Below are 12,641 nucleotides of genomic sequence, written 5' to 3'. Positions count from 1 at the left end.
GCCCCTCCCCAGCTTCTGCGCTGTCTCTTCTCTCAAAAATACATAAACACTAAAAAAACAAACAAACAAAAAACAACAACAACAACAAAAAAACCCTAAGAACTTCAAAGCTTAAAAGGTGTAGCTGAGACTGGGAAACTGGACTCCATAAAAATCTGCTTTTTCTCCTTTTTCTGCTTCTATTCTTACTAGGACCTGCGCCCTCACCCCACTTCATACACACCTCATAATGCAAATAGTGTATGTCCTCCTTGTAAGGGACAAGGAGTTAATGATATCTTCAGAATAGATAACATCTAAGGAAGGACCAGGTGAGAATGACCAGACAAGCCATCACATGTGCATTCCAGATCACCGCACTAGACATCTCAAGGTCAAGGCCCCCTAACTCCAAGGAATGACACCTGGGCCCTCATCTTTGTTCTAACTGGTTTCTGGATGCCTGCGGGGACATGTACACCAGACCACTGTCCTCCATAAAAAAACCCAGACCCTGAACACAGATGAGACTTATGCTCCCTTCCTTTCCATGTCTTCCACATGTTCTGTCTGTATCTGCTCTGCTCTTCTTTCTGGCTTGCGTTTGGTTCCATCCTGTGCAAAGCCGAGGACTCTCTTGGTTGGTCCCGCAGGACCCCCTCTGGATCCTCGGACCTGGGCTGCCAGCATCATTCCCATCACAGCTGACTTTTAACATAGGTTCCCTTGAGATGCTCCCTAACTTGGTGACACGCATCACTAGTCAGTGATGCTCTTACTGTGGAACTCCTCTTCTCTGCCTGACCCCCATTTAGCCTCAGAAGTCAGCAAACCAATGGATTCATAAGTCTCACATGGGAATCTTCCACACTGTCACTAAGTTCGGGCTCCCAGGCAAGCAATCCTCAAGAGTTATTGTCAACGTAGTTTTCTTGAAACTTTAAGTTCCTGGCTATAAGAGAAAAAAGTAAACTTAATTAAAAAACCTGAATTATGCTAGCAACACCAACCCCCCGCCCCCAAATACACACACACACACACACACACACACACACACGCAATACAGATACACACAGGAATGTGTGTGTATGTATGTACACAATGAAAGGCTAAATCTGTTGCAAAGGAGCTTTCACACAGAGGATGGTAAGATAGGAGCTTGGTTTGGGGCCTGTACAAGGTGTCCTTGGTGAGCCTGAACTGGCACTGGGCTGCAGAGAGGATCCAGGCTGCATAGAAGTCCTGTGTAACCTGGCCATCACCTCCTTATTCTCCAGTCTCATCCAGAGCCTTCTCTCTGCTTGAATTCCTTCTCCTTACTGTGTGCAGGGCTGTTGTGCTCCTATTAGCCCTTCCAGTGACCTCCGTTTATAACTTCACAACAGGTATTTTCTTGATTTTTCATTTATTTACATGTTTGTTGGGCTTTACCCCATTAAACTGTGTGAGAGCCGAAAGTAGCTTGTCCTTCTCAGCATTTGGCAGGTAAGGCAGACTCAGCATTTGTTGAATAGATGAATGGGTGAATGGATGAATTTATGATTCAGGTACAGTGGCATGAAGGACACCCTGTGATTGTTTCAGTATTTTTCAAGGTCAGATATTACATTATTCCCACAGATTCTATTAATGAGTCCAGAATATCGTATGCCATCTTATTCCACTTAAAGATGATAAGGATGCTCTATTTAATTCTGCCCTGTCTTGCTACTTGTCGATGAAGGCTTCTGAGTGCAACCAAACGAACGTGAGTTCACTCCCGGGTGAGTCACAGATAGAAACTCCACCAGTGGCGTTGTCGCACAAAGGAAACTTTATTTGCAGCAAATAAAAGAGGTCACAGGCAATAACTTCCAAAGCCATAACTGCCCAAGCAAGGGTGCCTGGGTCTCTTTCATTTAGGGTTAGAATGAATATTTAGATAGGGGAGCCTAGCCATCATATGTCGAGGTGGGCACAAGGTCATGCCTGTGCCTTAAGGAAACACACCTATACATACATTGTTATGTCATATAAACGAGGCCTGTGCTCCTCCGTGGGTGGAGATTTTACTATTATGAGGTAAAGGTAACTACTGGTCACTCTGTGGGCCACTCCATGGTCCATCTGTGCAGGTGAGTCACGGATTAAGCTCAAACTGGTCTAGGTGGTCCGGGCCATCAGAGCTCTTCATCTGGGTAGTCATTATCGCTTGAGGGGTAGTTTCGGTTTTCATCAGGCGATGCTCTGCTGCTAGGATCTTTGCCTTAGTTAAGAGGTAACCTGCAAAGAAGAGCTTAAGGACAAATGTGGGACAAAGGTTGGTGGGTACAAGCAGATGAGCAGTAAAGGTCAGGTCTTGGGATTCAGCTGGTGACAAAAACATATCTGATGCTGGAGCTACAGCTACCGATCTTTTTTTTTTTTTTTCCTAATGTTTTTATTTAGTTTTGAGAGAGAGAGAGAGAGAGAGAGAGAGACAGAGCATGAGCAGAGGAGGGGCAGAGAGAGACACACACAGAATCCGAAGCAGGCTCCAGGCTCTAAGCTGTCAGCACAGAGCTTTATGCAAGGCTCGAACTCGTGAACTGTGAGATCATGACCTGAGCCCAAGTCGGATGCTCAACCAACTGAGCCACCCAGGAGCCCTGACAGCTACCAATCTCTAAGTGCTGATTGGACAATCACCAAGGAAGGATATTTCAGGAAGGTCATGTTTGATTTTCAAGTAAGTCTCCTTAATTAATTATTTATATCTCAATTATATCTCACAAAGTATCCATATTTGACTCCATTCTGTCTTGAAAAGAAATATTTAGGGGTGCCTGGGTGGCTCGGTCGGTTAAGAGTCTGACTTCGGCCCAGGTCATGATCCCACCCTTTGTGGGTTCCAGCCCTGCGTCAGGCTCTGTGCTGACAGCCAGGAGCTCAGAGCCTGGAGCCTGCTTGGGATTCTGTGTTTCCCTCTTTCTCTGCCCCTCCCCTGCTTGCACTCTGTCTGTCTCCTCAAAATAAATAAATATTAAAAAAAAATGTTAAAGAAAAGAAATATTTAAATCAGAATGGAAAATATTTTACGATTTTTAAAAAGGAACTAGAATAACTCTTAATGTGCTATTCGATTCCAAAGTTCAGTGAAAATGCTTCATTAAAATATCCTTTTCCCCCATGGTCATGGGACCTTCATCCTAGGACACTTAAGAACTATCCACTGTGTTTGTGGATATCGGGTAATTTTATGAGATCTCAAAGTTATTTTTCATTGAATGGGGTCAGGGTAACATTTAAATGAGGAGTGAAAATAAGGTGTGGAATTTGCTAAGAGGGTGCCTTTCCATTCATTGTGCTTCTGGAAAGATAATGCAAAGTGGCAAAAAAGAGGGAACAGTGATCCTCGGGCTTAATATTTCTAAATCCTTGAGACAAGGTCCAGGATTAAATGGATACAGTGATAAGTACACAATTTAATTCAAGCCATTAAATGATTTTCCATTAAGATGATTTCAATTCAGTTACAATGAAATTTAATTAATATTTATTGAGCGCCTTGAGGAAACAAAGTTTTGATCATGGGTTTCTCGGTATTTCCTGGTTGTTCTCATTTAAAAGCTCTGTTCCAGCTCTGGACATAATCCACTCTTACTCTTCTAACTCCCGGACCTAATCTCATGCCAATGGATGCCTCTTGTAGAGTTTATTCCCACAATCTCTTTGCACAAGCAGAAGTGTGGATTCTCGAGAAAGTTATTGAGCTGTCTTCTGCCCAGCTTCCATTCCCCAAATTCCCCACAGACACCCCCAATGCACCCCAAATCAGTAGCCCTCAGTCCCGGCTACACATTAGAATTACCTGGGGAACTTTGAAGAAGTTCTTTTTAGGAAGTTGAAGAAAAACTTTTAATTGGGGAGCTCTTTGCCAGGCTAATTAAATGATCTGAGTGTGAGACACTCACAGATTTTTGGTTTTGTTTTTTAAATTTCTAGGTCATTTTATTAGTTGTATTCTTTTCTCTCCTCCCATTCCCAGTAATTTCTGGGTTGTTTTAATATTTGTCCAAGGAGGAGACTATTGAAATACAATTCAACAGAGAAGACTTGAAGCTCTTAATTGGTTTCTTTAGGCAATTCACGAAATGGGCACCATCCCACCTAGGAAGCAAGGAGGAGCTCCCAGGAGTTGTCCAACACGGGAGGTTTTTATAGATGGGAGGGTGGGGCAAGGAAGTTATTAGCAAAAGAAAAGGATTGTTTTTGCGAGGTTGCTTTGGGGAGGGGGGGAATAGTAGGGGGTCTTGTTATGCAGATGACCTCATCTTGCTTTTGGGGGGTGGGGATGGACAGGGCCCACAGGGCAGATTACTTCATTAGCATTAAGCAGAAAATTCCCGAGTGACCAGTTAAGACTAAATTTCTGGGGCAAGTTGAAACTGCAGTTAGATTAGGTATTAAGACCCAGTTTGGAGGCTGGGGCTGAGTCACGTCATTCCGAGCTTGTAGGTTTTGTTGTCATTGTTACTTTTGTTTTTGTTTTCATTTTTTAAACAATGATGAGGTTTCAGAGTGTTGGGGGTTTGGAGCTGATGGCCAAGAAAAAATTCTTGAAGACGTTTTTGGTGCAAAAAAGGTGATTTTATCAAAGCACAGGGACAGGACCTGCGGGCAGAAAGAGCTGCACCGGGGTTGAAGAGTGACTGGTTATACACTATGGAGTTGGGGGAGATAAAGTCAAGAGGAAGTTTCTTTTTTTCTTTTATTAAAAATTTTATTTTATTTTATTTATTTTTAACATCATTTATTGTCAAATTGGCTTCCATACAACACCAAGTGCTCATCCCAACAGGTGCCCTCCTCAATGCTCATCACCTACTTTCCCTTCCTGCCCATCGTACATCAACCCTCAGTTTGTTCTCTGTATTCTAGAGTCTCTTATGGTTTGCCTCCCTCCCTCTCTGTTTGTAACTTTTTTTCCCCTTTCCTTCCCCCATGGCCTTCTGTTAAGTTTCTCAAGATCCACATATGAGTGAAAACATATGGTATCTGTCTTTCTCTGACTGACTTACTTCACTCAACATAATACCCTCTAGTTCCATCCATGTTGCTGCAAATGGCAGGATTTCATTCTTTCTCATTGCCTAGTAGTATTCCATTGTATGTATAAACCACATCTTCTTTATCCATTCGTCAGTTGATGGACATTTAGGCTCTTTCCATAATTTGGCTTGAGAGACTAAGAGAAAAATTACCAGGTGTACTCACAACTGCAAAGAAGAGACCTCTCCCTCCCCCCCCCCCCCCTGCCGTTCCTGGAACCGGCCAGGGCAGGGTGTGCCCGGTTGTGGTCTGACCTAGAGGTGGGAACCAATCAAGTTCTGCTGAGTGGTTTGAAAAAAAGGCGGGAACCAGGCGGGAACCAATCAAGTTCTGCTGAGTGTTCAAATTTAAATGTCAACCAATAACAGCTCTGTAACCACAAAAAAATCCCTAACTTGTTTGTGCCTGTCTATAAAAGAAGCTGTAAGGTCCTTGCTCGGGGCCCCTTAGTGTCACCGGCAAAGAGTGCGCGGAGGACCGGGTTCAAACCGGCAATAAACGACCCTTGCCGCTTGGTTTTGACTCTGGACTCTGGTGGTTTGTTTTCGGGGGGGGTCTCTCAAATCGGGGCATATCAGGCTATTGTTGAAAGCACTGATATAAACATTGGAGTACAAGTGCTCCTATGCATCAGCACTCTCGTATCCCTTGGGTAAATTCCTAGCAGTGCTATTGCTGGGTCACAGGGTAGTTCTATTTTTAATTTTTTGAGGAAATTCCACATTGTTTTCCAGAGCGGCTGTACCAGTTTGCATTCCCACCAACAGTGCAAGAGGGTTCCCATGTCTCCAACACCTATAGTCTCCTGATTTGTTCATTTTAGCCACTCTGACTGGTTGGTGTGAGGTGGTATCTCAGTGTGGTTTTGATTTGTATTTCCCTGATGAAGAGTGACGTTGAGCATCATTTCATGTGTCTGTCTGTTGGTCAACTGGATATGTTTGGAAAAATATCTATTCGTGTCTTCAACCCATTTCTTTACTGGATTATTTGTTTTTTTGGGTGTGGAGTTTGGTGAGTTCTTCATAGATTTTGGATACTAGCCCTTTATCTGATATGTCATTTGCAAATATCTTTTCCCATTCCGTTGGTTGCCTTTTAGTTTTGTTGATTGTTTCCTTTGCAGTGTAGAAGCTTTTTATCTTGGTGAGGTCCCAATAGTTCATTTTTGCTTGTATTCCCTTGTAAAAAAATTTTTTTAATGTTTATTTATTTTTGAGAGAGAGAGAGAGAGAGAGAGAGAGAGAGAGAGAGACAGGGCGTGAGCAGGGGAGGGGCAGAGAGAGCGGGAGACACAGACTCTGAAGCAGGCTCCAGCCTCTGAGCGGTCAGCATAGAGCCCAATGCGGGGCTCCAACTCACAAGCTGTGAGATCATGACCTGAGCTGAAGTTGGACACTTAACTGACTCAGCCACCCAGGCGCCCCCAACAGGGAGTTTCTTAAAGGGATTTCCATATGATAAAGACTAAGATTATTGGAGGTTTAGCTACTGGCAAGCTAAGGTTGTTTTTCCCTCTAGCAAAGCATTATCATTAAGACAGTAGGAGGTTCCTGGAAAAATGTTATACTCTGTATTTTCCTAGAGTATGTCAATAGGCTGCAGGTTATAAGAAAATTTAATTTTACCGACCATTTCCTTCTTGCCTTTGTTCCCACATCACTATGGAGGAGAGGGTGGTATTAGGGGCTCCAGGAAACTGAGTCTATAGGTTTTTGGAAATTAGGTTATTGATAAGATTGCCTTTTTCTTGTAACTTACTAAGATATTTATAAACTGATGGAGGCTCACGTCCTGCATGACTGTGATCCCTGTCCGTTAACCATTGGTTTTCTCTCCCTTTCCTTTGTCACACCTTGGAGGTAGGGGGCGTTGTCAGCTTGTGCTTTGCTCTCAGCTTGTGCTTTGCTCTCAGCTTGCCTTATGCTCTCTCATCAACAAAACCTGTGCCTTACACAAAGCAGGACTCTCATGTACCCTAATATGTCTGTAGTTAAGTCTCTGTTTTTCTCTGCCCTTTAAAGTGTAAATTGCATAGAATCAAGAGTTTTAAAGGTAAAACATATCTTAGAGGTCCTCTCTTTGACTCTATTTTTGGAAATCTCCTGCAAAGGATGCATGGAGAACCATTTGAAAAATTTAAAGACTTAGTAGGATGAAGACGTTTGGAGAGAACTGTTTAGAAAGCAAATGCAACGGTCTCTTTTATGTGGAATAGCAGGCCAAAGTATGTTCACAGATCCCCAGAATAGCTGTGCTATACTGGATGTGCCTGGGCGCTGAAGTCAGGAGACTCTTCAAGTCTGGCCCTTAGGATGATGGGCGTGTCTCAGCTATTCCTATCTAAGCTATCTTTCTTTCTTTCTTTTTTTCTTTCTTTCTTTCTTTCTTTCTTTCAGTTTATTTCTTTATTTTGAGAGAGAGAGAGAGATAGAGTATGTGCGCAAGGAGGAGGGACAGAGAGAAGGAGAGACAGAATCTCAAGCAGGCTTCACGCCACCGGTGCAGAGCCCCACGTGGGGCTCAAACTCACAAACCTTGAGATCATGACCAGAGCCAAGATCAAGAGTCAGACACTTAATGGAGTGAGCCACCCAGGTACCCCAAGGCCATTTTCTTACTTGTAAAAATGTGAAAGATAATGCCCCCGGGACTTGTTTTGAGGCTTACACTGGAGAAGTATTTATGAGTGTCGGTGATACATAGTTTGATTTCTTTTAATGGTTGTAAAAATTGCAAGAACCTTCCTTCACTGACCTTAAAAGAGAAAAAGAATTAATTATTTTGCATTTGAATAGGTATTTCTCTATTCTGTCAGTTCTCTAAATATCTCAGATTCCCAGCATAATCTCGTTTAATTTTGCCAGTTGGATTAAAAAAAATGTATCTGGACTGCTTCCTATGGTTCATTGCTGGCCTCAATTCTGCTCTATTCTTTGAAGCATGTGAATGAAATATAAGCTCCATCGTTGTTCTAAAGGCATTTAGTATACTGGTAGCCTATGAGAGAACTAATCTCTATTTAAAAATATATCGGTTTTAAAATTTGTTTAGAGAAAGGAAAACAAAAGAACTAATTATTTGAAGTGAACAAACTCAAAGCAGGTGGAGAACATGGTGAGTTGTCCACCAGACGTGAGGAAGGAAAGTTAGGAATGCACTCGCAGTGGGGGCTCCCAGGCCCCAGGAGACTAATGCAGGGCAGGTTTCTGATGGTCTTCCAGTTGGAGCCTTAAGGAAAGCAGATCTCAAAGCACTTTTCTATTCTGCCTAGGAGAAGTACCAGGGTAGCCTATCAGAGAAAGAAAAACAAGAGAAGATAAGATCTTAACTAGACTGTCTAGGGCAAGCACTTGCTTTTAACCTCAGAACTAAGAGGAAGTGGTATAGTGTCAGAGTGTTGTTTGCAAAGTCGGAAGTTCCACACCAGCCTAGAACAATGCAGACATCTTCCCAGGCCTCTGATTATAAGGGACAATTGCAACATCAAGTTTATTGGGCTAAGAAATAACAGAAAGAAATGCCATCCCCCAATATTTTCAGGGAACAAATTCTTGGAAAAATTATTTCCCTATGTCTCCTACTCCCAAAGCCTTTAACCTGCTTGCTCGCAGGCTGAGGAGGTTACTGAAATTAGAACCACAGGAGAAATGGAATGATGACAGTTGAGTCTAGTTAGAAAAAGTATTGCATTGTACTTAGTGGTGACGTACCTTTAAATCTTAGCTATGTATACCGACTCTTTGATTATACCTCGCAGGTAAGTTAGAATAATGAGTTATGCTATTTATCTTGATCCAAAAAAGAATGTTGTTGGATATAAAATTATGTATTATTAAAAAGAAAATGACAGGCTCAAGGTGGAGTCACTTGCCCTCCAGACAGAAAACCAAGACTTAATTTCAATTTCAGACTCTTCAAGGAGTGAAATTTTAATCCAATCAGTCTGAAATCCGCACACCCCTCCCCCCAGCACTAATGAGGTAATCTGTCACCGGGGCCCTCTCTATTCAAGGGAAGATGAGGTCATCTGCATGATAAGACCTCAACCCCCTCCCCCTAAAAGAAGGTGACCTTGCCTGTAATCCTTTCTTTTCTTTTGCTAATAACTTCTGTTCCTCTTTCTTATCAAAACTTTCCATTTTGTATAACTCCTTGGAGCTCCCCTCTCCTTGTTAAATGGGGTGCTTCCCAATTCATGAGTTACTTAATAAAGCCAATTAGATCTTAACATTTACTCATTTGAGTTTTATTTTTTAACAGTCCCTTATTCCAGCTTTTTAAATTCTCTGCTCTTTGGACCTAGGACATCTTAGATTGTCACTCTGTCTACCTAATGGCTTCTCTACAAATTATAAACTAGCATCCTCCAGATTACAAAACCATGATCCATGAATAGAAATTATAGAGGTGAAATATTCACCTGAGAACTGTCTGGGAACTAAAAATGTCCAATAATGTAGAAGGCTGCCTTCCAGAGGGCTTAGCTCAGGGTCATGGGAAGAATTCAAGCTAAGCCTAAATGCTCATCTGCTCAAGATGTTTTGGAAGCCATTCTGGGGCTCCAGGGCTCAGGAGGAGGCTGGATTGATTACAAGGTCTCTTCCCAACATAAGATTATATGACTTGGAAGTAAATCTGACACAGAAAACTGGTTTCTGCCACCTTTCTGATTTTAGACGATCAAGTATTTATGGATAAAGGCACTAACTTCAAAGTGAGATGATGAAGAGTATGGCCTATTTGTAAGCTGAGACTTCTCAAGCTATATTGGGGTTCGTTAAAGAACAAAACTTCAACTGAGCAAATTTGAAGATTTAACTGGCTTTATTAAGCATTTGATGGTTTGGGCAGCATCCTATCTAGCAAGCAGAGGGGAGCTCTAAGGAGTTGTACAAAATGCAAGATTTTTTATAGGAAGGAGAGTGGAGCAAAACATTATTAGCAAAAGTGAAACAAAGACCGTTCCAGGTAAGGCTACCTTAAGGGAAAGGACAGGGGGTCTTATTAGTTGGCTTACCCTATCTTCCTCTGGGGGATGGAGAGGACCCATGTGACAGATTATCTCATTGGTGTTGATCAGAAAATTCCTGAGTGACAAGTTAAGACTACGTTTCAGGGGCAGGTTGAAACTGCAATTAGGTATTACGCCCTGGTTTAGACTGGGCCTAAGAGGTGCCATTTTGGGCCTGTGATTTTCTTTTTAACAGGTTCCTTAGACAACTATATTAGTACTTTTAAAAATTAAAATATCACCCAGCTTTGTTGTCCTGAATTCCTTTCACATGTATTCCCTGGTCCCTCTTATGTCTTACTTTGCCAATATGTTCTTCAATGTGTTTATGTCTTACCTATTCATTATGTCCATTATACCCAATTACAGGGCGCTTTCACGGCAGATTGATTTTCATTGCAGACTCCAGTGAAATCACATAGATCGGTTCACCAACAACCTACGGAGCCTGAAGTCCTGTTCTTTGTATCTACTTAAGACATGAGGATAGATAAAAGGGGTCCGTCATTGGTGCTTTGCGTGAGAAATGTATTGCATAAAACACAATTTATTTCCTTAACTCTTTATAAACTCTTCCAAAGCCGATAGCAAAGTTTATTCCTTCCCAAAAAGGGGAGGCTGCAGACAAAATTGAGCCTTCTTCCCCAGTGCCTGGGCGTTGCACATGTGGGGATAACAGCTGGCCTGGGGGATATTAATAGATTGCCATTGTCCTTGCACCCGACCATGGTCGCACTCCAGGCTAGAACCAGAGCAGCTGCAGAGGGTCTTGTCAGATTTTTCGGAGCCACAGAAATGAGAAAAATCATTATCTTAGAAATGCATGATATGCTAGCCTCCATTGAACCCCCTCAGATACTCGGAAAGGATAAATGAAGTACACAGGAAAATAAAATTATTTTGAATAACCTCCAAACTATTTAGTCCACTCTTCTATTATCTTAAGGATACAGAACATTGCCTCTAAAGAAAAATAAAATAGGAGAGGTGTTTGAGTAAGAGAAAAATATGGGGCTAAACACTGGAATTTGAATCTGTATAAATGCTATGTGACTGAAGTTCTTAGATGGTACAGCTAAGATACCCATTCCAAGTAAAATAAGGATCTGGTTGCGAAAAAAAGAAAAAAAAAGTCAATAAAATTATACTTGTACTGCAGATCTGTTATATACCCAATTAAAAATGCTAGAGGATTTCTTCTACTTCCTTCTTTTCCTTTCCCTTCCCTCCCCTCCCCTCCCCTCCCCTCCCCTTCCTAATCTCTTCCCTTCCCTTCCTAGTTTCTTCTGGTTCCCTTTTCCTGCCCTTTCTTCTTCTCTCTTTGCTTTTACCAAGATTTCCTCAACACTTTGTGCATAAGGCCTTGTCACATCTGCAGAGTTGAGGAGAAAGTTGCCCCCCCCCCTTCCAGCTGCTGCCACTCTTAGGGATATAGCAGCTTTGTAAAACATTCAAATACAAGTTAGAATGGGCTCAGCTGGGAAGGTGCAGTAAAGTGTGACGCACGTTGAGGGGTGGGAGAGATTGGGTTCTGCCAGCAAATGGGGAAGGTCGTGCAGGGAAAGCAGCCAGTGGTGGAATAGGATGGAGGGGGTCTACTTCTGAGAGACTGTGGAGGCAGAATCCACAGGGTCTCGAAACTCAACAGATAATGTGAGCAAAATGAGGTGGAGACAAAGATACCTTCAGCCTTTTAATTACTTGGACTGCTTCCTCACAGAGTTGGGAAAACAGAGCGGATGAATGTGCCTGTTCTCTCATGGCAGCCTCTGTTCTCGCTCCTCTCCAGCTGGGAAGTAGGATTGAACACTACTGTTGATTCCACCAAAGAAAATCCACCCCATCAACCAGTGTTGACAGGTTGGTCTTTTCCATGTGGTTTTGTGTGTGTGTGTGTGTGTGTGTGTGTGTGTGTGTGTGTGAAAGAGAGTATGTGGAGACGGGGGCGGGTGGAAGGTATTTACAGCCCAAGACATTTTATTTTATGAGGCGGGTCTCCTCTCCCAGATACCTTCTTCAAATAGCACCCTCCCCCCACCCACCCAGTTCATGAGTCTCCTCCTCCCGGTCTTTCCTCCTCCTTCCCTTTCATATAATGTCCAATTTGGAGGTTGGATTTGGCCATCCTTGGACAAATAGGTCAAAGTGCTTTGCACAGCTGTGTATTACTGTGGAAAACCCATCAAAACTGCTATAGTGTTCCATTCCTACTGTATTTCATTTGTAATCTATTTTTTTATGTTTATTTATTTTGAGAGAGAGAACACGCGCATGTGGTGGAGGGGCAGAGAGAGAAAGGGAGAGAGAGAGAGAGAGAGAGAGAGAGAGAGAGAGAGAGAATCCAAAGCAGGCTCCTCACCGTCAGCACAGAGACCAATGTAGGGCTCGACACCAAGGACATGAGATCATGACCCGAGGCAAAACCAAGAGTCTGGATGCTTAACGGGTTGAGTCACCCAGGCACCCCCTGCCTTCTCCCCTTCTCAGTCCCCTGTGCACTTACTCTCCACTCTCTTGTTGCAGGATTTTTTTTACAATACTCGGGACTCGTTGTCTCGCTGCCTCAAAGAATGAAGAG

The 12,641-nt window shown here is 42.7% G+C and overlaps 1 long non-coding RNA gene across 1 annotated transcript; it reads left to right on the top strand.

Annotated features, from left to right (window-relative positions):
* The first annotated feature begins 2,434 nt into the window (after positions 1-2,434).
* Positions 2,435-11,931, top strand: LOC109249831 (uncharacterized). The gene is made up of 3 exons (XR_002072780.2): positions 2,435-2,686; positions 10,433-10,562; positions 11,784-11,931. It is a non-coding gene; the product is annotated as an uncharacterized LOC109249831 (long non-coding RNA).
* The last annotated feature ends 710 nt before the right edge of the window (positions 11,932-12,641 follow it).

The sequence above is a fragment of the Panthera pardus genome, unplaced genomic scaffold (genome assembly GCF_024362965.1).
Source record: "Panthera pardus isolate Hobbes unplaced genomic scaffold, ASM2436296v1 HiC_scaffold_17, whole genome shotgun sequence".
Lineage (NCBI taxonomy): Eukaryota > Metazoa > Chordata > Mammalia > Carnivora > Felidae > Panthera > Panthera pardus.
Note: the sequence above shows the minus strand (reverse complement) of the source record. Positions and strands in the feature narration are given on the sequence as shown.